This window comes from Marmota flaviventris, chromosome 6 (genome assembly GCF_047511675.1).
Source record: "Marmota flaviventris isolate mMarFla1 chromosome 6, mMarFla1.hap1, whole genome shotgun sequence".
In the NCBI taxonomy this organism is placed as follows: domain Eukaryota; kingdom Metazoa; phylum Chordata; class Mammalia; order Rodentia; family Sciuridae; genus Marmota; species Marmota flaviventris.
Window position 1 is genome coordinate 21,637,765 of NC_092503.1, and position 25,189 is coordinate 21,662,953.

At 37.7% G+C, this 25,189-nt stretch overlaps 1 protein-coding gene across 2 annotated transcripts in view; it reads left to right on the forward strand.

The window, feature by feature from the left end:
- Window positions 1–906: 906 nt before the first annotated feature.
- The window catches only part of Plagl1 (PLAG1 like zinc finger 1), a 50,916-nt gene continuing 26,633 nt past the window's right edge, over window positions 907–25,189 (forward strand). For both annotated transcript variants that reach the window (XM_071612953.1, XM_071612955.1), the window contains exons 1-3: window positions 907–1,019; window positions 1,717–1,886; window positions 17,827–17,866. The gene's annotated coding sequence lies outside the window, so the exon portion shown is untranslated. The remainder of the gene's footprint in view (window positions 1,020–1,716; window positions 1,887–17,826; window positions 17,867–25,189) is intronic.

Here is a 25,189-nt window from a genome sequence, read left to right on the forward strand (position 1 = left end):
AGAAACTCTTCCTTGTACTTTAGTCTTTACTGAATGTGCATGGGCCTCTTTTAGGAATGTACGAATTGCAAGGGAAAAAAAGCAATTGCTCGAGCGTCTCTGTAGCTTTCTCTTAAACCCGAGTAACACTTAAAACATTTTAAATTACTTGAAGTATACACACTGTGAGTCCAAAATTACAATGTTACTTCTGTCTAGTCCTTCAGTGTCTTCGTTTCGTCAGCTGTCCGAAGGGAGTAACTGTGGTTCTCCGAGGGTTGGCGTGAGGATTCAATGTCTTTACCTATGGGGTGCTTAAGACAGTGCGTGGCTCGCCAGCAGCGGTGAAATCGAGGCTGCCCAAACTTCAACGCTGCACGCATAGGAGGTAAGTTGGTTCAGCCTATCTCAACATGCTTCTAGCATCTCTGGTATTTTTCGTTTATGATTTGGCTCAGGGCGACTCAGTCTGGTGGTGACTTAAGTGAACAGTCTGTGGTAGGGGGGCTTCGGGCTGAGTCGGGTCTACCTGCGCCAGCTCTGCACCTGGGCGACCTTGGCTTTGCCCACACCGATGACTCAATCGGCCAGGCGTCTGGGCGCCTGTCCTCTTCCTCCGCCCCCGGCAGCCGACCCCCCGGCTCTCTAGCGGGGCCTCCTCCTGCCACGTGACGCCCCCGCCAGGGGCCCCAGCGCCCTCCTAGCGGACGCGCTGTTCCGGCTCCCGGGCTCCGCCTGTGCACGGCCTCCTCAGCTAAGCCATCCTCTTGGCTGCCGCGGGCGGCAAAGCCCACGGCATCTGCCATTTGTCATTCAGCCCGTTGGGAACGCCCCAAGCCTTGATTTAGACGCGTCTGGGGCGTACTCCGGCCTCACTCTCCTGGCGGGCGAGCAAGCGGTCGGACGCAGCAGCCGCGCTCCCTGCACAGCGGAGCGCGGCCCGTGGCGCGCGGGGCGCTTCCCCGATCGCAGTCATGGCCGCGGAGGCGGCGCGTTCGAGCAGCCTCGCCTGAGTTCCGGGGGGCTTCGCGCCCCGCAGGGTAGGTGCCGGGTGCTCGCAGCCGCGGGGCGGCGCAGGCCTGGGTGGTGGGCGGCTGGCGGCGGCATTGCCGCGCTGCGGGGCTTCGCTGCTGCCGCGCTGGGGAGGGTGTGCCGTGACTACGTGCCGCGGACGTGACGGGGTCCCGGGCTCCTCGGGCGAAGTGCGAAACTCCGACAGATTGTCACCCGGTGCGCCGGGGCGGCAGGGGCAAAAATGCTGTCGCCTGGTCCATTTTAATGCCCATTACTGACACGTTCGCAGGTATTTGGTCTGCGGCAAATAGACTCGATGTTTAAGACCTGGCATGCGGGGCTCGCCAAAAGGCCAAGAGAGACGGGGTGAAGTCTGTTAAAAAGTCATCGTGTGGTCAAATCGTAGATGTGTGCATTTTCACCCTTGATGGGGAATATTATTTTGGATGTGTTTATGTTGTGGACTCTTTATCAGTGGTGTTCACGAAACTATTTTTTAAAACGTGGACTCCTGAAAATTTCCTGGATTGGGATAATTGGTAATGCAACTAAGGTTATTTAGTCTCTGCGTCCAACTTTAAGGACCGTAGTGGAGATTTGTACTTTATACGGAACTAAACTTATGGAATTTCGGAGGATATTTTTTCCAACAAATGTGTTACTTGTATGTTTTAAGAAACCAATAAAAATTAGAAATCCCAACTTAGGTCCTCCTTTTTCCAGGAAACCTCCTGTAACCTCTCCTGCCCAGGCAGGATCGGAGGCCCCTCCTGTGATCTTTCTGGGTCTCCCCGAGGTCCGGGTCCCTGAAGTTCTCCCCTCTGCGCCCCCTGCCTCCGCGTATTAACCCATCTGTCTTGCTGGGAGCCCAGTGGTCGCTGGCTCAGCACATGGTAAGTGATTGATACTGTTTATGACGAATGAAAAGATAAAATGTTATGATAGTTCGTGGTTTTTGCTCTGAAATAGTAAATTCAAATGCTCTGAGGTAAGAACGTTTATTTAAAGTTAAAGATCAGAAAAAGTTGAAAACATTGATGTCAGCGTCGCCCGACCCAGCAGTCCCGCGCCTGGGTATTCATCCTCTAAAACAATGTTTTTGAGAATCTGAAGCCCATGTTTGTGGGTCGTGGAATTATTTAAGTGGATAATGAACTTGAATTTGTTAAACAGGACCTACCAGATAATAGAAAATGTCAGAATGTCTCAGTCATAGAGAATTTGCTTTATGATTCCGCGCCCCCCCCCCCCCGCCAGTTTTATACACACACAGATGTGTGTACTGATGTAAAACGTCATTTCTTAGTATGAGTCATGGTCAAAAAAGTTTGAAAGCCACTGCCCTAGATAAATTTTCATATATATAACACAAGAGGATGTGTACAAGAAGGTTTACTGTAGTGCCAAAAGATGGAAGCAGCCTTCTTGTCCATCTGAAGGAGAAATGTAAATTGCGCGCTGGCCATAAAACAGAAGGCGGTACAGCTGCGAATGAAATAGTTTTGCTTCAACACAGGCACGTTTCAGTGTTGAGCCAAAAAAAAAAAAAAAGTTAACAAAGAATACTGTATGATATCATTTATGTAAAATTCAGATCGTGGCAAAGCAAGCCTATTGTTTAGGGATGTGCACGTAGACATTAGAAGTGGTAATGTAAATGAATACCATTAATAGCATAAAAGGCTAGTGGTCAGCTCCTGGAGAGGGCGCTCGCGTGCGTGTGTGTGTGTGTGTGTGTGTGTGTGTGTAGAGGAACATACCACAGGCTCGGTCATGCTGTAAATATAATATAGAGAGAGAGAGAGAGAGAGAGAGAGAGAGAGAATTTAGAATCCCATTTGTGGGAGCTGGTGAGTCCGAGATTTGCAGGGCAGACCAGTAGGCTGAAGTGTCAGGCAGGATTTGATGCTGCAGTCTTGAGGGGAATTTCTTTTTCAGAAAACCTCAGTCTTTGCATTTAAGCACTTGAAATGGTTGAATGAGGCTCACCCACATTATGGAGGTCATCTAGCTGCTTTACTCAAAGTCAACTGATTATAAATGCAAATCACATCTAAAAAGTATCTTCACAGAAACATCTAGACTGTTTGACTAAAAACTGAATACTAACTCTTACCAAGTTCACAGGTAAAGTTGACACTCATAAAGGTTTTATTTTTCATATTTTGTACAAAATTTGGATTATATTTTATTTAGGAATTCAAGCTAAAATCAGATTCTGTTATGGAAAATTAAATGCTGAAAAAAATATAAGAACATACTTTATAGTCCGTCACTCAGGATTTAAAAGTGCTTACGTAGCCTCATATTACTTTACCGATTTCAATTCCTCAGCCGCTCAATTCCACATTTGTGTTTCTCAACAGTGATAGATGACTTTTATATTTTATTGTTATATTATACTGTATTATATCCTAGAAAATAATATTTACAACACTGCAGAAATTTCTATTGGAAAACATGATTCTAGATGCAGACCCTGTTCTGTTTGTATAAACTTGCAGACAATAAACTGTAGGCATTAATTTTTTCCCTATGCCTTTTATATCTTAAAACTTCTCTGCTGTTAAACATATTCTTCAAATTCTTTCTAAAGATGTTGAAGTTTGTATTTTGTCCACTTAGCTCTTTATGTGAGGCGTGCATGTACATGTGTGTATAGATGTATATATTTTGATCATCTTGTGAATTCAAGATTGATTGTCTTTTTCACATATGGGAAGGTAATTGTCCCAGTGCCAGTAATTTGCAGCACCATTCTGTCATGTATAATACCCAGACATGTTTTGTCTTATTTCTGGGCTCTACTTACGGGTCATCTGAAAATATGACAGATTTTCACTTATTGCTGCTTCATATATAGTAAATTATTCAGTTTTAAGAATTAAAAATGTTTTCCATTGTGCCTTTTTTTTCTTTGAGATTTTAAAAAGTATTCTCTAGTTCCAGTGTGGATAGTTTCTGAGCTATTCTTTGGTTACTGATTTCTAATTTGCATTATAGTCAGGAAATTTGTCTATGCTATTAATTGTTTGAAATTTGAGAAAAGTTGCTTTATGGTATCAATTACTCCTTATATGATCCAGAAGAATGCATACTCAAGATCTTTTGGTTCAAGGTATGTATTTGTGTACATACATATATATGTATAAATATGCATACATATGTATGTCACTTGTATCTATTTTTAATGTTTACCTTTCATCAGTTCTATAAAATATTATTCTTTATTTCTATTCTTTCTTTTTAAGAACTATGATTTGACTTGCATTAGACTTTCTCAGATTTAGCGTTTATGTTTTTAATATAGTACATGTGTATATACAAATAAAATTTTAATCCATTTTTAATTCTAATAAATACTCTTCAACCCATGTTCCAATCTTTGGCTAATTTGCATTTCTTTCCAGGTTGAACTATGTGTACAATAAAATATAAAAATAAAGTGTGTGGCTTAATGAAATTTACATACACCCGTGCGATCACCACCCAGATAAAGACATTAAACATTTTTATCCCTGCAAAAGTTCCCTGTGTGCCTTTCCATTGATAGAGCCAAACATTTGCCTCCTGCAATCAACTGCTGTCCTGATTTCAATTGCCTTGAATAATTTTCACATGTTCTTAAATTTCATATAATTGGAATTATATATTTTATTCTTTTATTCATAGTGTACTTTTTAGGCCCATTCATGTTACACATAGAAGCCATTTTGTTTGCTTCCCCCTCACCCTCCTTAAAGGGTTGGCAAAACACAACTTGTGAGCCAGTGCCAGCCCTCTTCATATTCTCATATATAAAACCTCACTGGAACATAGCCATGCCTGTTCAGCAGAGTTCAATCATTATTTTTTATTTCCTATCTGGCCATTTTCAGAAAAAGTTTGCTTACCATCTTCTATAGTAGCATATTATATGACTAAACTAACAATTTATCCATACTCTTATTAGTGAGCATTTGAGTTTTTTCAATGTTGGGTCATTATTAATTGCTACAAATGTTCTTAAAATTTCCATTGGTGAACATATATTGGGTATAGGTTGAGTATCCCTAATCTGAGAACCCAAAATCTTTCTGAAATATCCAAATGCCAAACTTTTTGAGCAAACTTTTATGATGCCACAAGTGGAAAATTCCAGATCTGACCTCATGTGATGGGTTCTGGCCAAAATGGAGGTATACTAAAAATATTGTATAAATAATCTTCAAGCTGTGTAAATAAAGTACATATGAAACATAAATGAATTTCACATTTAGAGTTGAGTCCCATCCTCAATATATCTCATTATGTATATGCAAATATTTCAAAATTAAAAAAAAAAAAAACCCAAACACTTCATGTACCAAGCATTTTGAGTAAGGGATAGATACACTTAACTTGTATACATCAAGGAACTGAATTTATGGTCTTTAAGGTAGGTTGGTTGTATTTCCATGAACATTAATAATGTTGAAAATTTTTAACTTTATTGGTCATTTGGGGTTTTTTGTGACATACTTGTTCAATTATGTTGCCAATTTTTAAACTGGGGTAGTTTTTTTGTTAATGAGTTTTAGTTCCTAGCATATTCTGGATAGGAATCCTTTGCCAAGTACATGTTTGCAATGTGTTTTCTACCCTGAAGTTTACCTATTTAGTCAGTCTCTCTCTCCTCTTCCCTCTCTCTCTCTTCCTCCCTCCCTTCCTCTACCCCCACACACTGCCCCACCTTTTTTTTTTTTTTTTTTTTTTTTGGCACTAGGGATTGAACCTGGACTCTTAACCACTGAGCCACACCCCTAGTCCTTTTTATTTATTTATTTTTAAATTTTGAGATGGAATCTCACTAAGTTGCTCAGGGCCTCAATAAGTTGCTGAGGTTGGCTTTGAACTTGTGATCCTCCTGCCTTAGCCTCCCTAGCCTCTGGAATTACAGGTGTGTGCTATTGCATGGGGACTCTCCCATGTTTGGCAAGCATTCTACCACTGAGTTTCACTCCCCAGCTTGTTTAATCTCTTAATGGTGTCTTTTAAAGTTTTTTTAAAAATATTTTTTAGTCATAGATGGACCCAGTACCTTTATTTATTTATCTTTATGAGGTACTGAGGATCAAACCCAGTGCCTCATACTTGCTAGGCAAGTGCTTTACCACTGAGCCACAACCCCAATCCCTCTTTTTAAGTTATTTATTTATTTTTGTACTAGGGATTGAACCCAGGGGCGCTTAACCATTGAGCCACATCCCCAGCCCTTTTTATATTTTATTTTTTGCGGGCAATACTGAGGATTGAATTCAGGGGCACTTGATCACTGAGCTATAGCCCCAGCCCTATTTTGTATTTTATTTAGAGATAGGGTCTTACTGAGTTGCTTAGCACCTCACTTTTTGCTGAGGCTGGCTTTGAACTCATGATCCTCCTGTCTCAGCCTCCTGAGCCACTGGGATTACAGGTGTGCACCACTTTGCCCAGCTTAATGGTGTCTTTTGATGAGCAGAATTATTTCTGTGAAATCTAGTTATCAGGGATGTTTTAGGGGTGAGTAAAGGATTAGATTTTGTTTTGTTTTGTTTTCCATATCCTGCTCACAAAATTTTCTCCCACCCTCATCATCCTCCTACCAGGGTCTCAAAAACCCTAAAAACTTCTGCCTACACTTTCCTTTCTTCCAGACACTGTAGTCTATGATGATTGCCAGTTGATTTTTATGTGTATAAGGTGAGGTCAAAATTTATTTTCCAGGGGCTGGGGTTTTTGCTCAGTGATAGAGTGCTTGCCTAGCATCACATAAAAATAAATAAATAAAAGTAAATAAAGGTTAAATTCTTTAAAAAAACAAAAAAGATTTTCCATGTGGACAAACAACTGCTTTACACATTTATTGAAAAAAATTTACATTGAATTGCAGTGAGGCCTCTTGAAAAATGAAGGATTGTATAGTTGTGTCTTTTTCTGGATCTGCTTCACTTGGACTGTTTATCAATTCTTGCATTACTACCAAACTTTCTTAATGTAGTTTATAGTAAGTTTGGTTTTTTTCTTTCTTGCTGGAGTTTGAACCCAGGGCCATGCACATGCTAAACAAGTACTCTACCTTTGGGTTAGATTCTATAGTAAGTCTTGACTTGGTAATGTAACTTCTCTAGAATTTTTTTAACAATTATTTTAGCTATTTAAATATTTTACATTTCCATAGAAATTTTAGCAAGAAATTATCAATGTCTATTTAGAAAAAATGTGTGCCAGATTTTAATTATGATTGCACTGCTTTTAAAGAACAGTTTTTGGGAAATGAACATTTTAATGTTATTGATTCCTACTATTTATGTACATGGTATATCCTTCCATTGGATAAGTTCTTCAGTGACTCTCAGCATACTTTTTGTGTTTTTCAGTATAGGGGACTTATATATTGTTAAATTTGTTGCAAGGCATTTGATATTTTTTGATTCTATTGTGTTTGGATTTTCTTTGTGCTTTTTCTTTTGGTACCGGGTATTGAACTCAGGGGTACTTGACCACTAAGCCACACCCCCAGCCCTATTTTGTATTTGATTTAGAGACAGGGTCTCACTGAGTTGCTTAGCACCTAACCATGGCTGAGGCTAGCTTTGAACTCACAATTCTCCTCTCTCACCTTCCCAAGCAGCTGGGATTACAGGTGTGTGCCACTTTGCCCAGACCTATGTTTTGATTTTTGTTTTCCAGTTTTATTTTCCAACTATCTTCTTATGTACAGAAATAATTAATTATGTGTATTGATCTTGTATTTTGTGACCTTGCTAAATTCACTCATAGTCCAGGTAGCATGTAGATTTGAGAGGAGATTTCTTTAATGCAAAATCACATCATTTGCAAAAAAAGACAAATTTTAAAAGGTTTAAATTTGCCTTTCCAATATCTATTTTCTTTTTCTTGCTTTATTGCATTGGCTGGGAACTCCTGAACAATATGTTTATTTTCCTTTGCAGTATTGGGGATTGAACTCAGGAACTCTCTCCCACATCCCCAGTTACATCTCCAGCCTGTTGTTATTATTATTTTATTAGAAACAAGTTCTTGCTAAATTTCCCAGGCAAGCCTGGAACTTTTGATCCTTTTGCCTCAACCTCCTCAGTAGTTTCAATTACAGGTGTGCAACACTATGCTTGGCCCCAGAATAATTTTTAACATAAGTTTTAAAATGAACATCCTGTGTTTTCTTTATCTTAAATGAGGAGTATCTCAGCATTTCACTATTAAGGATGTTTATGTTTTTTGTGGATGTCCTTTCAAATATTGAGGAAACTGCTTTGTTTTTGTTAATGTATATTTAATTTTTAGAAATGTTTTATTGGAGGAAATTTCAATTTACAAAAACTTACAAAGATAGTCCAGAGTATTCCTTTATACTCTTTACCCAGAGTCCTCTGTTACCATTTTATATAGCTATCATACATTTACCAAAATTAAGATATTTAACATTGGCACAATACTTTAAGGACTTTGTTTGGGTTTTCCATAAATGCCTTTTTCCTATTCCAGTATTCATCTTACATATCACATTGCATTGAGTTGTCATATCTCCCTGGTTTAATCTGATAATTTACTCAGTCTTTCATGACCTGGCCACTTTTGACGATTACTGGTTTTGAATGCTATAGAATATCCCTTAGTTTGGGTTTTTCTGGTGTTTTCTCACATTTAGACAATGGTTATGGATTGGTGGGGAGGAGGAGTAGAAAATCAGGTGTTGTACCCTTCTCTTACTTGGGCGTAAATAGTATTCATAGCAACTAGTGATGTTATCCTGATTACAAAGTTCAGGTGGTGTCTTCCAGGTTTCATGTTGTCATGTGACATTTTCACTCTTTCCATATTCTATTTGTTGAGGTCCATAGACAAAGGAAGAGATAGTCAAATAATTTGTGGATATGTTTTAAAATCACCGTAGTAATTTTTTTCTTTTGTGGCATTGGGGATCAAACCTAGGGTACATGCTAGGCAAGTGCTCCATTACTGAGCTACCTTCTCAGAACTCCCCCTCTTTAAGATTTTATTTGAGACAGGGTCTTGCCACAAATTCCTGAGACTGGCCTTAAATTTGCAAGTTCTCCTGCCTCAACCTGCCAAGTAGTTGGGATTTCAGGTATGCACCACCATGCCTAGCTTAGTAATTTATATTTTGATGAAAATATTTTGAGGCTATACAAATATCCTGTTTCTCAAAGTTTTGCCCAGGTAATTTTAGAGTCATGGATTTCACCTGCAGTAAGGATTATGATATGCTAATGGTGTTTTCCATTTTCTTCATTCTTTGTGCATTTATTAGTTGGAATTCTTCTTGAAGAAGGATTTCTACTTTTCCCACATTTATTTATTCAACCATTTATGTATATCAGTATGTATTATGGTATACATTTTAGAATTTGAGTCATAATATAATAATATCATTATCTTGCTTAAATTGTTCCAACTTTGGTGTTGGGACTTTTTCAGATTGGTTCCTTCATCATTTTGACACATTCTCTCTCTCTCTCTCTCTCTCTCTCTCTCTCTCTTTTGCATTAGGCAATTACTTAGCTTCTCTATATCTATTTTCTCATATGTAAAATATAGGTAACAAATGTCTACCATATGAGGTTGAAAGGGTTAAATGAGTTAATATACAGAAAGGGCTAAGAAAGGTACCTGGCTTCCAGGGAACACTCATTTTTTTTTTCTTGATTTCCTAGCATTTTGATTATTTTAATAATGAAGTCATCTTACATTCTTAAGAAACTTTACACACATTTATATGATTAACTTAATTTACTACTTTAATTTTTTCATGTAATATCCATGAATCATAAAGCAACTGTTCTTTTGCTACAGCAAAGAACATAACAAATGACAGATTCCTAAAGCAACATTACACAAGAGCTTAGCAACTAGGGTGGCAACATTCCCAACCTTGTGGAGCGATTTGTATCTGAGTCGTTTGATAAGCTAGAGATAGAGATAGCTTTTGCATGAGCAAATTCAGCACTTGGCATTTCATGTGGAAAGTGGCCACTCAAGAGAAAGGAAAAGTGATTTTACCTTTTTAAAAATATTTTGCATTGTATTATTAATACATCATATTCATTGTGTGTAGAGGTTTCAGTATTTAGAATGTTCAGAAAGATTCACTCACTAACAAACATATTAAGTACTTTCTGTTTGTTAGTGTTTTGATGGTCTGGGTTACATCTTTACTCTGGAGAACTTTTATGTTTTTGCAGTACTGGAGATTGAGGCTAGGGATACTCTATTACTGAACAAAATCTCCCGTTCTTTTTTTTTTTTAAAGATAAGTTCTCCCTAAGTTACCAAGGCTGGCCTCAAAGTCACAATACTCCCTCTTCAGCCTCCCAAGTAGCTAGGATTAGAGGTGTGTACCACCATGCCCTGCTCACTCTTGAGAATTTATGGGCCATTGAATATTGAAGGCAGCCTATTTGTATCCCTCAGGGAAATTCATGTCCACTTTTTTTAAAAAGTTGGTAAAATTAAACTTTTAATATCTTTCCTGTTTTCTTTCACTTCTCCCCCTGTTAAGAGTTTCCTTCCTATCATGTATAATAACCACTGGGATTCATTCTCTGAAAGGAATCCTTCAATGGATTCCAATTCTTTGGAGGAAAATCCTTGACTTCTTGGCCAGACCATGTGGTCCCACTTTATTCCCAACTTGCTGTCCTGGATTAGAAGAAGTCTTTCACTCAGAACTAGTCCAGTGGTCACATGGTCTTAAATGCTCCTCCCTGAAGGGTCACTGCTGTCTCTGTGGCTATATTTTTGATCCTGCCATTTTCTTTACCTTAAATACATTAACTAATTTTCAACTCAAAATTTCCAGGCTCATGTTTGGAAGATACTCTATGATCCTAGCAAGATTACAACTCTGTAATTTGCAACCTGTAGCCCTTGTGAAGTTTTAACTTTCATTGCCAGTTTTTTTTTTTTTTTTTTTTTTTTTTTTTTTTAATCTAAATGTCATTTCCAGATGGGCAGGTTCTTGGAGATTAGGGTTCAAGTGCCTAGCATGATGCTTTGCATGCAAAGAATTATTGCTCAATAGCTACCACCATTAAGTACCTACTATAATTGTGCTACAATTTTGCAAAGTAAGTAGTATTATCTGGTTTAAATTGTGAAGAAACTCACTATCAAAGAGATTAAGAAACTTGCCCAACATCATATAGTCACTAAGTGGAAAAACTGGTTTGTCTAATTCAAAAGTTCTTATTCCTCTATGACATATGGCCTTGGTGCTAAAAATAGTTAAATAAATGAAGTTACTTAATAAAAGTCTTTATGGTACAACACACACCAAAATTGTTTTGCTTTTATTGCCAATGTGCTACTTAGAGTTTTGCTTTGATAACCACAGTAGTTGTGTGAACTTACCAGTGGGCTTCCTTTAGATTTTCCTTCTAAGTTCTTAGCAATATTAATGTATATAGTTTAAATATTCTAATTTTAGCTTACTTGAGAGTCAAACAGAAACTTAACCATACTTTTCTTTGTGTTTAAGTAGAAAATTTTGTTTTTGCCTACAAACCTTTACTAGATAACAGGTAAAATAAAAATAGTCTGCTTCTCTTTGTTAAGTACTTTTTCAATTGAGATATAAAATACTTGGAGGAAAAAGCATATAAGGTCTGCCTGTCATAAGTGTGCAAACTTGAATTTTTACATATATGTACACTTGTGTGACCTCAACCCAGATCCATATTACATCCATCCCATAAGAGAATATTCCATCCACCTCCCAGCTAGTATATTGAGCATCTCTAATCCAAAAATTTGAAATGCTCAGCAAAATCTAAAATATTTTGAGCATCAATATGACACCACACATGGAAAGTCCCATCCTGACCTGATGTAAGGGGTTGCAGTTAAAACATAGGTACACTGAAAATATTGTGTGAAATTGTGTTCAGGTTGTATGTGCAAGGTATAGATGAAACAAATGAATTTAAATTTTACACTTGGCCTCATTCCCAAGATAATCTCCTTACATATTTATATATGCAAACATTAAAAAAAAAACAAGAAAAGAAAAAGAAAACCCCAAACACTTTTGGTCCCAAGCATTTTGAATAAGGGATATTCAACCTATACAAATTTTCTAAATTGTGCTCCTCTTATTGCTGTTTTTCTGTTTCTGCATTTTTGCTTTAGTGTCTCCCAGCAAATCTTTTTTGCTGTTGTGAATTTTTTTTTGAGTCAGTGCTGATAACCTGATATTTGTGACATTTTTCTGAAGAGTGACATGCTGATTCTTAGTCACCAAAGTGTCATCCAGGCGTAGGTGGGCTGAGTCAGAGTGCTTTAACATCATTACTGGGTTTGGATGACTGTCCTTTGATTTGATGGAGTGCTACTTCAGGCTTTTTTAGGTCTTTGGTTTTAAAAAATTTTAAAAAATGTGTGTGTGTATGTATGTATGTGTGTGTATGTATATATATATATATATATATATATATATATATATATATATATATACACATACACACACATACATACATACACATACACATACACATATACACACATATACATATGATGATCACAATATTTTTTCAAAACTGCTTCACTAAGGTCTGATTGACAAAGAGCTGTAGGTGTTTCATGTGTACACCTTGCTGTTTGAAGGTAAGGATAACCTGGACACTAGCAGATGGTGGTACTTTTATCATTTGATCACAAGGTACGGATAGACAGCAATTCTCAGTTGTATTCCCTTCCGTCTCAATTATTTAAAGCTGTATAATTGCAAGTCTTATTTTGTTAATATCCATAACTGTATCTGGTGAGAAAGAAGACTTCCTGGAAAATAGGGAATGTCCTTAATTATAACACAATAAATTAAATAATTGTCAAATGTGAAGTTACAATAACTTGTGGGAACAAGTGACTGAGTTCATGAGGATTGGCTGTTAGATTTGGCCCTTAAAAATAATCTCTTTAGATCATTTAGCTGTGCAATTAAACTCTGCATTATAATAAATTTGTAAAAAATTTCCAAAGGCATTTAAAAGTTTTGTTTAGCATTAACATATTTATTTCAGATCAGTTTTATTGTAAGAGTTGTATCTGGAAAAAAAATGGAGGGCCCTTCTTGTAATTGCACACTGTTAATATACAAACTATGCTCACTTTGATAAGACTTTATAATTTTACCCTGAGAGTTAAAATGGGAACTTGGGATTATTTTTTTTTTAATCTTGTTTGACACTGTTACTTCATAACAGTGATTTATTTGAATCTTAAATCCTTTGTTAGGAGTTCAGCCCTCAATTCTTACAGCATTTCTAGACAATATGGTGGATGTCTTAGTCAACTAGGGCTGCCATAACAGAGCACCACAGACAGGGTGGCTTAAACAACAGATATTTTCTCATAGTTCCATAGGTTCAAAATCCAAGATCAAGGTGCCAGCAAACTCATTTTTTGGTGAAGGTGCTCTTTTACAGATAGTATCTTCCTTGTGTCCATATGGCCTTTCCTCTGTGTATGTGTGAAGAGAGCTCAGTCCTTTGGCTTTTCCTATGAGGCACTCATCTTTTGGATTAGGGCCCCACCCTATGACCTCATCTAATTCTACTTACATCTTAAGGGCCCTACCTCCAAAGACAGTCACATTGGGGTTAGGGCTTCTACCTAAGAATTAGTGGGAACAATTTGTAATAGTGGTTTTTCTAGAAATGCAGCAATAAAATGTCAAAATTAATTATAAGCTGCTTTAGTGTTCATTATACTGTCTCTCATTCATAACCACACATTTTGTTAAGAATATTAGTCAGATTTATAATGTCATTAGTTTAGCTCCTGCTTATGATTGTGAGAGTCTGCATGAAGTAGAGCTCTCTTGTTAAATTTGCCTGCACTTCTGTGAAGTGTGATGTCATTGTCATATGCTTTAGAGATAAGGCCTTGTCACAGTCAGAGATGTTTAAAACTGCAGTCTAGAGAACTGCTTTTCAAAAGCTGAGGAAAGATGTTCTTGTTCACAGAGGACATGGTGTAAAACATATGGTCATGTCAATGGCTGCGAGGTTTTAAAATCTATGATGTATAGGAAAAATATTTTTTTAGACATGCCTCTGGAATTATTAAAATAATACAGATTCAAACCTAGTCTTTGTGATATTATAGATATAGATTTCACAAAGACACTTCAGGGAGACACTGATCCATAATGGTTTTGAAATTGGGACCTCCTTGGGAAGCAAAATATTTCTTGGTTATCCAACCTGGAGTCTATGTACCTTTTGCCCTCAGTTTAAAAAAAAATTTTTTTTCCACATTTGATGTAGGGGTTAGGAAAACCAGAGCTATTCTGCTTCTTTCCTGTATATTGAAAGTTGGGGACCAAAGGAACATTTTAAAACTTCAACTGAGTCCACTTTTGTCTTTGATGCCAGAATATTCCCTAGAATTTAGAAGATTTCTTATCCATTTGTTTCCAGTCAATTAGATGTGCTAATAAACATACCCCTAACCTTAATTTAATAACAAGATGATTTAATTTAATAACTGTAATATTTGGGGGGGCTTAAGTACTTTAGAGTCTTCTCTTGGCTGTTAGCCTGGGGTTGAGGAGGTTTTGCAGACTGAGGTATGTCAACAATGTCTGCCCTGTCTTCATGTCAGTGTAAGGGCATTGCAATGTGGTGTCCCCCCAAGTAATAGGTCAGAATTCTAATCTTGATGGTGTTTTGAAGTGGGCCCTTTGGGAAGAATTAAGTCATGAGGATGGAGCCCTCATACATGAGATTAGTGCCTTTATAAGACCAGACCAAGAACTAGCTTGTACTTTTTCTGGTATGAGGATACATGAGAGTCATCTGCAACCAAACTCTGACCATGTTGATACTACACTCAGACTTCCAGCCTTCAGAACTGAGATGGATTTTTTAGTCACTCAGTCTGTGGTGCTTTTTATTGCAGCATGAATTGACTACAAAGTCCAGCATAGTCAGTCCCTTTCTTATATCCGCGGATTTGAAACACTTGAGGGGTATTGTCTTCCTGGCATGTAGGCAAAATTCAAAGGAAGTGCCCACAGGAGCCCCTGTTGCTGGGTCCCACTTTTCAGTGGACTTCCCAGTTCCTTTCTTATGTCAGGTTCCATGTTCCTGGAAACCAGAGCCTCTGTGAAGCACAGCCAGCCTGCCATGGTCTTGCGCTCATTGCTACCAAAGATATTTGTCTGGTATTCGTGCATGGCTATTCTTGGTAGACTGAGTTGTACAGATGCAGTCTTCACCCTCTAAGAATATAACAATTTAAGAAACACAGTGACATAAAAATGTTATAGTTAAGGTGACATACAAATAAAAAACATGAAAAAGTTGATTTTGTGGAATGTTCTAAAATGAAGAACACTGAAGAGCCACTTAAGTATTGTGCCCAGTGTGTATATCATTGGGTGACTGTTTATCAATAGAAGAAGAGGGACATAGAATTTAGGCATAAAGACTGCAGCTTACGAAGATGCACTGGGGAGCTTCACTGGGAACAGAGAAGGGGGCTCTCAGTTTTTATATTGTATATACATAGAAAGTTTTAGTCTAAACAAAGAGTGTACTTTTAGGAAGAGTTGAGAAACAAGATGTGATGAGTTAAAAGAGAATACTGTAAATATGTCACCTTGGAAGACTTGGAACTATTCTGATTTTTCTTAGAACCTCAAAATCTATTTTGTCCCAAGATTTAGTGATGGAGCTTTTGTAAAAAGTTGAGTTTTCCATCTCCTTACATTTATCCAAAAAAGACCATAGCATTCTTGAAATAATGGGGCTTAAAAAAATCTTGGCTCTAGGAAGCATTGAATGGGGAGCTGTCTCCATTGTCCCCTAGGTCCATCATTCTGACCCAGCCTGGATGTCTGACCTCTCAGGAAGGAGGAACAGGTGTTATATGGGGTATTGCCTGAAAAGACAGAGACTCTGAAACTTCTTCACCTCTGTCTTTTACTTTGTACCTTTAAAAGAATAAACTGGGAGAGATTATAAAGTTTATTTGAAATAAGTTAACTAGTAGTGCTTTCTAAATTGCATAAAGTATAAACATTTTTGAGTTTTTGATACATTTAAATGTTAATGAGGTAATGTGTTCAAGTTAAAGTTAGGAATGACAGTGTGTGGCTTTCTGCAGAGGAGGAACCTCAGAGCCCTGTTCCCTGGTTCCTATGTATAACTTGGTTATATGCGCACCAAGCTATGTTGACAATGCATTCTCTCCCTGGCTGCCTCCTAACCTTGGATCATCCAGGAGAGGTCTGTGAAATTAGACCGTAAAGAAAGCCTAGCCGGAGTATTTAGGGCAGCATATCAATGTCTTATTGAATAGGTGCCTTTTAAGCATTGTTGAATCATTGGAGAGACGGCTGCAGCTCTTCATAAATGTGTTATGTGGTTTTGCAGGAGAAAATATCTGCTAATCTGCAGTAATAATGCTATATCATTAAGCTAATAAGCCTACAGAAAAGTTTGTAACAATAGGCATCTACTAAATTGTTATTATGTGGACATTACCTTTGAGTGTTTAGATGTCTCTTTTTGGCTAAGGAGTCTAATTTTGATGCTTTTATCTGTGATTGAAAATTTCAGTTATACCATTATTACTGTTGCCCAATTGAATAATTTTTTTCAAGAGTAATCATGGCTGTGCGTAAATCACCGCCTGACAGCAACATATGTCAGAGACTCGCAATTTGGGGCTGGTGAGCTGTTTGTTGCTGTGATACGGTTCTTCCTGCGTGCCCCAGGCTTTGTTTGTGCCAATTTTCTATCATTTAGTATTTGAATAAAGAACTGTTTCCATTTTGCTCATCGTTGTTTTGAGCATTTTCCTTATTCAGTTCCTATATTTTAAAGTCTGCCAACAATCAGGTGATTTGTGGTCACAACAGAAGGTGACATAAAATATCTTAATGTCTTTACCATTGGTTTCTTTGGGGGACACAATAGACTGGATGCTAAAAATCTGGTTCCAGATACTGATATCTGCTACTTGCTAGTTGTGAGACCTTTAGTAACTTGAACCTCTTGGGGTCTTGGTTTCCTCCTGGGCCAAATAGGGGTGATAAAGGTGTGCACATAAGAGGGTTGTAGGGATTAAATGAAATAACATATATAAAATACCTACATTGTCCCATAGGAAGCACTCAAAGGTGTCTTGTGAGAGAAATGTTGAAAAGCATGGAATGTGAATTCAGACACACTTCTTTTTTACCTTCCACTTTTGGACTTCTGAAATGAATGGTCTTATGTGGTGGCAATGCTGAGAAGAAATTTTTCCGTAAACCTTGTTCCTTCAACTCATGCTTATTCTTCTTTAGCACAGAATAGCAGAATTCTTTATTTGTGATTTGACACCTGACTTGTTAGTTGTATCTGACAAATAATGACTAAAATATTCTTTTAATAAATGGATGTTATTTTAATAAAAATGTATAAGGGTTGGGGCAAAAGGGTTATGGTGGAGGAGGTGGGTGTGTCCCTAAGAGAGCAGTATGAGGGACCCTTTGATAGAACTGTTTGGTATCTTGACTGTGGAGGTGAAGAGTTGCCCCTATGCTTGAAATGACACTGTGTAGAACAAGATACGCACAGAGATACAATTAAACTGGGGAAATCTCAAAAGACTTGTGAATTGTGTTAACATAACTGTGCTGGTTATGGTATTGTACTAGTTTTGTGAAATGTTGCTGCTGGGAAAAATGGTAAAGGCTGTCTTAAAACTGCATATGAATCTACAACAATCTCGAAATTACAATTAACAAGCGCATGTGCAGCTCTTATATAAAGTTAACGAATGCTTTTTGTTTATTTTCAGATTGCTTCTGCCTGATTCATACGCAGTGCCATTGGCTTTTGTAAGTTGACATTTCAATTTTTTTTTAATCCTTCGTCCCAAAACTTTGTCTTCTCTAATCACACAAGAACACATTTCTAGAGGTCCTGGAACAAAATATGGGGAGAAAAATTTTAAATTAGGTTCTTATGTTATTATTTTAAGATTTATTTTACCTTCTTTAGATGGCTAGTAGGTAACAGATGCTTTGGGGAAGTTTGACCTATCCATTGTGGGCTAGGAGCATCTGTTTCTTGGAGGGATGTCCCTCCAGGGTCATGGTAGGTGGGAACAAAGGGCTGCCTGAGCAGCTAAGGTTGTATGTATGTCGAAAGTTTCTATCCTAAATCATCTTTGTGACATCTTTGATTTTTTGATGAAGAATTGAAATATGCTAAACCAATTTTAATGACATACGGCTTTGTTTTTCATCTTAGCAAGAGGTGAGTATCATTATAAAGTAACATAATGAGGACTTGCATTATGGTAATTCCTAAATCAATATTTTGTACATTGTTCTAGCATGTTCTATTGCACCTATTTTGAGGCCATCAGAAAGACATATACCTCTAATACAGTTTTCCTCAGAGTAGCTGCCTCGACATGGTCATTTCCTGGGGTATTAATTGGTATATGGAAAAAGACACTGTGATCATATAAGTTGGGGAAAAACTGAGATAAAATTAGACTAGTTTATTTCTAGCAACTGATTTCCTGAAAAGGGCTTTGATTTGTGGTATTCCTCAAACATGTGTCACTGTGCAACCTCTGAGTCACCAGTTATAGCCAGGTGACCGCTTCTTCCCCCGCACTTTGGTTACCTCACTGGTACAAGCCTTCGTCATCTGTTTTATTGCCATTGATCCTACCTGGTCTCCATGCTTTTACACTTTCTCCTTTATGACACATTCTCTAAACAGCAGCCAGATAAATTATTTAACTGTAAGTCTGAGGTGACTTTTCTGCTCCAGTGTCTCTAGTACCTCTGTATGTCACTTACAGAGGCCAGTCAGCTCTTACCGTGATAAGGGGCCCCGTTACCTTGGGCCTAATTTTCTTTCTGGCCTAATCTTTTACGAATCCCCTTCCCTGACTACTTCAGCTATACCAATTCTCTTGTTCTTGCATCAGGTTTTACATTTACTGTTCCCCCAAAATAGCCACGTGATTGGCTTCCTTCCTTTAGATGTTCCCTAAATTTTTAGATGATCCCTAAATTGTCATCTTTTTACTGAGGCTGCTCTGACCAACCTATTTCAAGTCGACACCGTTTTCCTCAACTTATCCTCCAAGGCTTTCCTGTGCCTTCATTACTTTACTTTCCTAATCACCATCTGACAGTGCCAGGGGAAAAGTTGCTCAGTGGATACTGTTTGAATGACCATTTCATCTGATTTTATTGAAACGTTATCTTTGACCCCCAAAATTGAGATAGTTTAAACTGTCTGAAAATAAAAACAGTTTTTGAAAATATGTAGGATGCAACTAAAGCAGTGCTTACAGGAAAATTTATAGTATTGAATGAATATAATAGAAGAAAGCTCTAGAACCAATAATGTCGGTTTTGACTTTGGGAAATTTTTTAAAAAAGAAAAACCTAAAACAAGCAGAAGAAAATAAATAATAAAAATTAGAGAAGTTAACAGAGTTGAAGTCAGGAAAAGAGTGGGGAAAAATCAGTAAAAGGAAAGGCTTTGAAAAGATCAATAAAATGATCTTTGAAAAGATCAATAAAATGATCAAGTTTTAACCAGGCAACCAATGAAAAGAATACACAAATTATTAGAAATTGAAGGTGGGTTATGTTACTGATGCCATGCGTATTTTAGGACTAATAAACGAATATGATAAACAACCCCAAGCCTCCAAATTTCATAAGTCAGATAAAATAGACCAATTCTTTGAAATACAAACAACCAAAACTCACTCAAGGAGGAGTAGGTAACCTGAATAGCTTTATATCTATTAAAGAAATTCAGATAATAGTAAAACAGTCTGCATGGAAGAAACCAGCAGACCCAGATGGTTGTACTTATGAATTATAAACAGTAACCCATAGGACAAAAAAAGAATCAACTAGCATTGAGATGAACTATCAAATACATACATACATACATTTATATATATATAAATACACATATATATTCCCGTGTGAGAGGCAAGGGATAAATGGAAAAATCTCTACCTTCAACCTGATTTTCCTATGACTCTAAAACTCCTCTGAAAGCTAGTCAATTAAAAAATCAAAGGGGAAATTAATATTATGAACTAAATGAAAAATTTATAAATAACTAAAGCAGTACTTAGAGGGAAATTTATAGTATATAGACCTATATTAGAAAAGAATGATCTCAATGACTCAATGTATGGGTTTGTCACATGTGTGTTCAGGTATATGTCTTACATTAGAAACCATGCTTGTTTCGTGCAGAATTAGGGATGGTTACCAAAAGACATCTCAGTTCTTTATAGGAAAGAAAAGATCATCAAGCTTCCTCAACTACAGGCTAACTTCCTTTAGTGAGACATGTTCCCTTGGACATTCTTAAAAGTTCTTTGCAACTATTTCTGAAATAAATGACAGTAAGGAAAAATATATTTCTTAGAATTAACAGTCTGTAATTAACATACATATTTAAGATACAGTATTGTTAAGTAGCTAGTGTAATGCAAGAATAAGCAGTAACTTTTAAAAATCACAGAACTAGTCTGGGGATATAGCTCAGTGATAGGGTGCTTGCCTAGCATGAATAGGGCCCTGGGTTTGAACCCTAGCACTACAAAAAAAGAATCCCAAACCTATAGAATTAGGAGGCACTTAAGTGACTTAAATGGTGTTTATTCAGACAACAGAGGCCTCAGCTCTCTGCCTCTTTAGTGGGAATGCCTTAGATGTATTTACAAAAGGGGAGAAAGGATCCATTTAAGTTTGCAAATGAACAAAAGCAGTGATGAAGAACTAAATCCCTGAATGATATATTCAGAATTCACAGAAAAATTTTAAGCTCAAGGATAATCAGGAATATACCAGAAGGACATCCCTATTAGCTAAACGGTTCAATAAATGTCACCTCCTCTCCAAAGACTTTTCTGGTTCTCTCAGACTCTCTGTCTCTGCCTGTGTTCCCATAGCAATCTGTACACCCTATACTATAACATCTACATGCCACTGTCCTCTGATAGGGCATTATAAAAAAATGAGACGTGGAGTGAAAAATGAGACTGGTCTTGCTGTTGGCCACAGCAGTCTTTTCTTGTGCTGGAAAGTTTATCTGTTGTTTTAGTGATGAGAGGCTCAATCACAAGAAGATATGTATAAAGCACCATCCACATACAACAAATACTATTCCCCTCCATCATGTAGTAAGTCTGTGAATTTCTTCCTGTTATCAGTGCATTTCTACTTGAGATGATAAAATGGCAAAAAGTAAAGCTGAATTGTACAGAAACCACACTGCTGTTTTATAGCAAAGATTTGCCTTAAATAACTTTTAAAAAGGATACTTCAATTAGTGTTTCTATTTTGTAGTTTCTCTTTATAACAGTTTGATTTGGGCTCATTAGATGGCCCCTATTAAATCCTAGACTTGAGTGCTAAACTTTTAATGCTAGAGGGCATCATGCAATCTAGATGCTGAGAGTTAAATTTTATGTCTTTCTGAAAAGGAAGAATATTTTCTCAAATTTTACATGGATTTGATTTTCAACATTGATGATAGTCACCATATGGTAACATGGTATAGGTGCTTTATACAGTTATCTAATACGGTCCTCTGTAAGCCCAGTGAGAGAAGGTGGTATTAGTCCTCTTTTATAGACGGAAAACTGGTCCACTGAAAATATTGTTAATTGCTTTATTTCTAAAATTAGTAAATGGTGACAGTTTTGGTTCTAGAGATTAAACCCAGGGGTGCTTGACCATTGAGCTACATCCCCAGTCCTTTTTATTTTATTGTGAGGCAGGGTCTCACTGAGTTGCTTAGGGCCTCGCTAAGCTGAGGCTGTTGTTAGAAATTGCAATCCTCCTACCTTAGCCTCCTAAGTTGCTAGGTTACGGGTATCGCCAGGCCCTCAGCCTGTGACAGTACTATTTAAATGTCAATCCTGACTCCAGAGTTCCATGTTCTTGAACACTACCTCGCTGAATAAGAGTGGCATGAAACATTAGACTTAAAATTGACTAGACTACTTAAAGGAGTTATGGCAAGAAAAGTTTAGTGAATAGTCTATCCACAGTACACAGTAGCCAGGGTAAATGGAAAGGGCATGGGGTTTAAGGACAGAACACTTTGAGTTTTAACTCTGCTGGTTAGTTCTGTGACTTTGGCAAGTCCATTTGCCTCTCTTGAGCCTATTTTTTTCTCATTCAAAAATAGATTAATAAAACCATCTACCTCAGCTGGTTGTGGAGAAGATCAAATTGAAAATATTTCTAAGTGCTCTGTAAATGCTTCTGAAAGATATATAAATGAAGCAATGAGTATATTTGGTCATTTGCCACAGACTTTCTTTAAGTGATGAATTTTCTGAGTGCTTTTAGAAAATAATTTGATTTATGGGAACTTAGCGAGTTTCCAGAGAACCTCTTTTGAATCACAGAATGACCTATGATTATATAAAGAAGTTGTCTTTCTTCAATGAGACACACAATGCTTATTTCCCAGTACCTTGTTAAGGGAATTTTTGACAGATATTTGTCTCTATTTTGGAAGATAGGCTGAATGTGCCCCCCAAAGCCCAAAGTGGTTGGGTAGCAGAGTTGGCTTTATAATTCTTAATTGGATGTTCAAACCGCCTTTGTTGCAAGCTACCTTTCTTGTCTGTTTTAGAATTGTGTATTTTCTGATATCATTTATGTCCCAGCTTGGAAATAAGTGAAAGTTTTCTTTCTCCTTGAGACCTGTTGAGCCTCCTCTACAAAATGGCAGCCAGAGATGGATAATCACTGAATTGATGACTTGAAGGTCTCTGATGATCCCTCAGGTCAGTCCTGAGGCTTACGAATGGGTGTGTGGAAGGTTGTGTTCTTCCACAAGGAATGAGCTCTCCATACCTTTCATTCCAATATTGTTTATTTTCTTTTTGGGTTAGGAATTTTGAGACTTAATCCATCTATTACCATGTTTACTCAGGATGAGTGACAGAAATGGAATAGAGCATAAGGAAAGGAACACATTTTATTACAGGCTTTCCTGAAAGCAGTGTCAAAGAAGCCATTCGGAATTCAGGGGCAGCTTCAGGAACCTTTTAATTATATTTGTTCAGTGTAGGTAACCAGTCGAGATAATTTGTTTTCTTTCTGATCCCGTCTTGCTGACCTTCCTCACTCCCACAAACACACACAGCTCTTTATACACTGGCTCTCATTTAGGAGCTTAGGTTACACGGTTTAGGTGATTCTCTGGATCAATTTTTTTAAAAAAAGAGAGAAAAAAAAAAACTCATGGTTCCCTCTTGGTTCATATTTTGTTTTGCAAACAGAAATTATGCAAATTAACCTTTACCTTAAATTGAGTGGCCTTCACTGCAGATCACCCCTTAGAGAAACCTAGAAAGTATAGCTTTGGGTTCATCACACAGCAGTAAGCTACTGGTATACCCGGTCAGCTGCTGGTTATAACAGATTAGCTTTACCAAGATAGTGAACTGATATGAGCCTTACCCACAGCCCTACTGTAACACTACTGTGACAGTTAGACTAGGAATAAAGATTCCAGATCCTTTGGGTCCTACGACATGAAAAACATTGCAGATTGTTCAGCGAGACCGAGACTGAGACTGTCCCTTGTGAGGTTGCAGGGTGGAGGAAGAAAGGGAGAGTGAGAGGGAGAAGTTTATTTATGGAATGTCAGGGGGCCATTGAGGCTCAGCAGGCCCTAGAAGCAGAGGACTTCCCTCAGTGCTTGTTTTCTCCCTCTGACCTTGGATGAACTAGTGCACAGTATATTATGCCGGTTGATTGTGCTGGTTTGTCATGGTTAGCATTCTGGACTGTCACTGGAATGTAGGAAACGGATGAATTTGAATTGAACCATGCGGTGGTCCGCCGGGCCCTCTTGGAGTCTCAAGGAGACCTGTCGCTGTTTGTCTGGGCTGGGCCTAATGAAAGCAATGGAGGGAGAGAGAGGTGGGCCTTTGATCTCTTTGTTGCAGCTGCTCCCTGGGAACTCACTGAAATCAATGCCCTGTTTTCCTGAAGGAATGAATGGCTCTGCCTAACTAGCTTTGTGAAGCCCTGGGGAATTCACTGCCTCTGTTTATTGACAGCTGAAAAGGAGCACATGGGGTGGAATAGACCTTCTTGTGAAAACCAGGCACAGGGAAAATTAGACCTCAATTTAACACAGAGGAATTTGGAAATTCACCCCAAAGGAGACGGGAGTTTCTCATGCTTACATTAGAATGACTCAAGTTTGGGGCTAGTGTGCAATGAACAATGAAGGTTTTGTCACAACTATGTTATAAGTAGGAATATGGTATGCATAATAAATGATGTTAAGTAGAAGTTGACTCTATACCCCCCTTCTTTTTTTTAAACCCAGACATAGAGAAAGACAAATATGAACCATGATATAATTGGGCGATGCTTTTATTTTTGCTTTAGGAAGAAAAATTTTTAAATGATACTTAAAATAAGCATTCATATTATATTCAAATCCTCTAAAATGAGTCTTTCATTTATGTTTCAAAACATCTTCAAACTTGGGATCTAAGTTCCCCTCATGCTGTGATTCATGCCACTCCGTATTGTGTGCATTTCATGGGAATATTGCTATGTGGCATTTATTTTTCAAAATTTATACTCTTGGGATATTGTAACTGAAAGTCTGTGTCAAACATAAATGAGATTGATAAATAGACCAGGATAGCACCCAACATCACAAATCTTAAAATTAGCACCTTCCTTTTCAAAACTAGTAAAGAAAAAGTCTTGAATTCATCACAAGGAAAAATCACCATCCCTCACTTGCTTGATTTCCCAGGAAGAATTTATGGCTTCTTCCTTTGGCCCCAGCCCTTTGTGCACACCTCGGTTATAGCACTTAACACATTGCCCTGTAGCTCTTTGTTTAAATGTATTCTTTTAGCTGGAAGTAAAGCAGCTGTGCCGTATTCATTTTTATATCTCTGAGCCTAGCAAAGCTCTTGGCTGTAAGTGTAGCTGGATGTGTGGCGATTGACGGCTCCCTGAACATTCCTTTGAACACAGTTACTTATCCAGGCTTCAACTGTGAATACTAAATTTTAGGAAAACCTGATTAGTCTCTTGTCACTTGATCAGCACTATTGCTTTTTAAAAAATCTTTCCTTTATGGAGAATTATTAAAACAATTTTTTGGTGTGG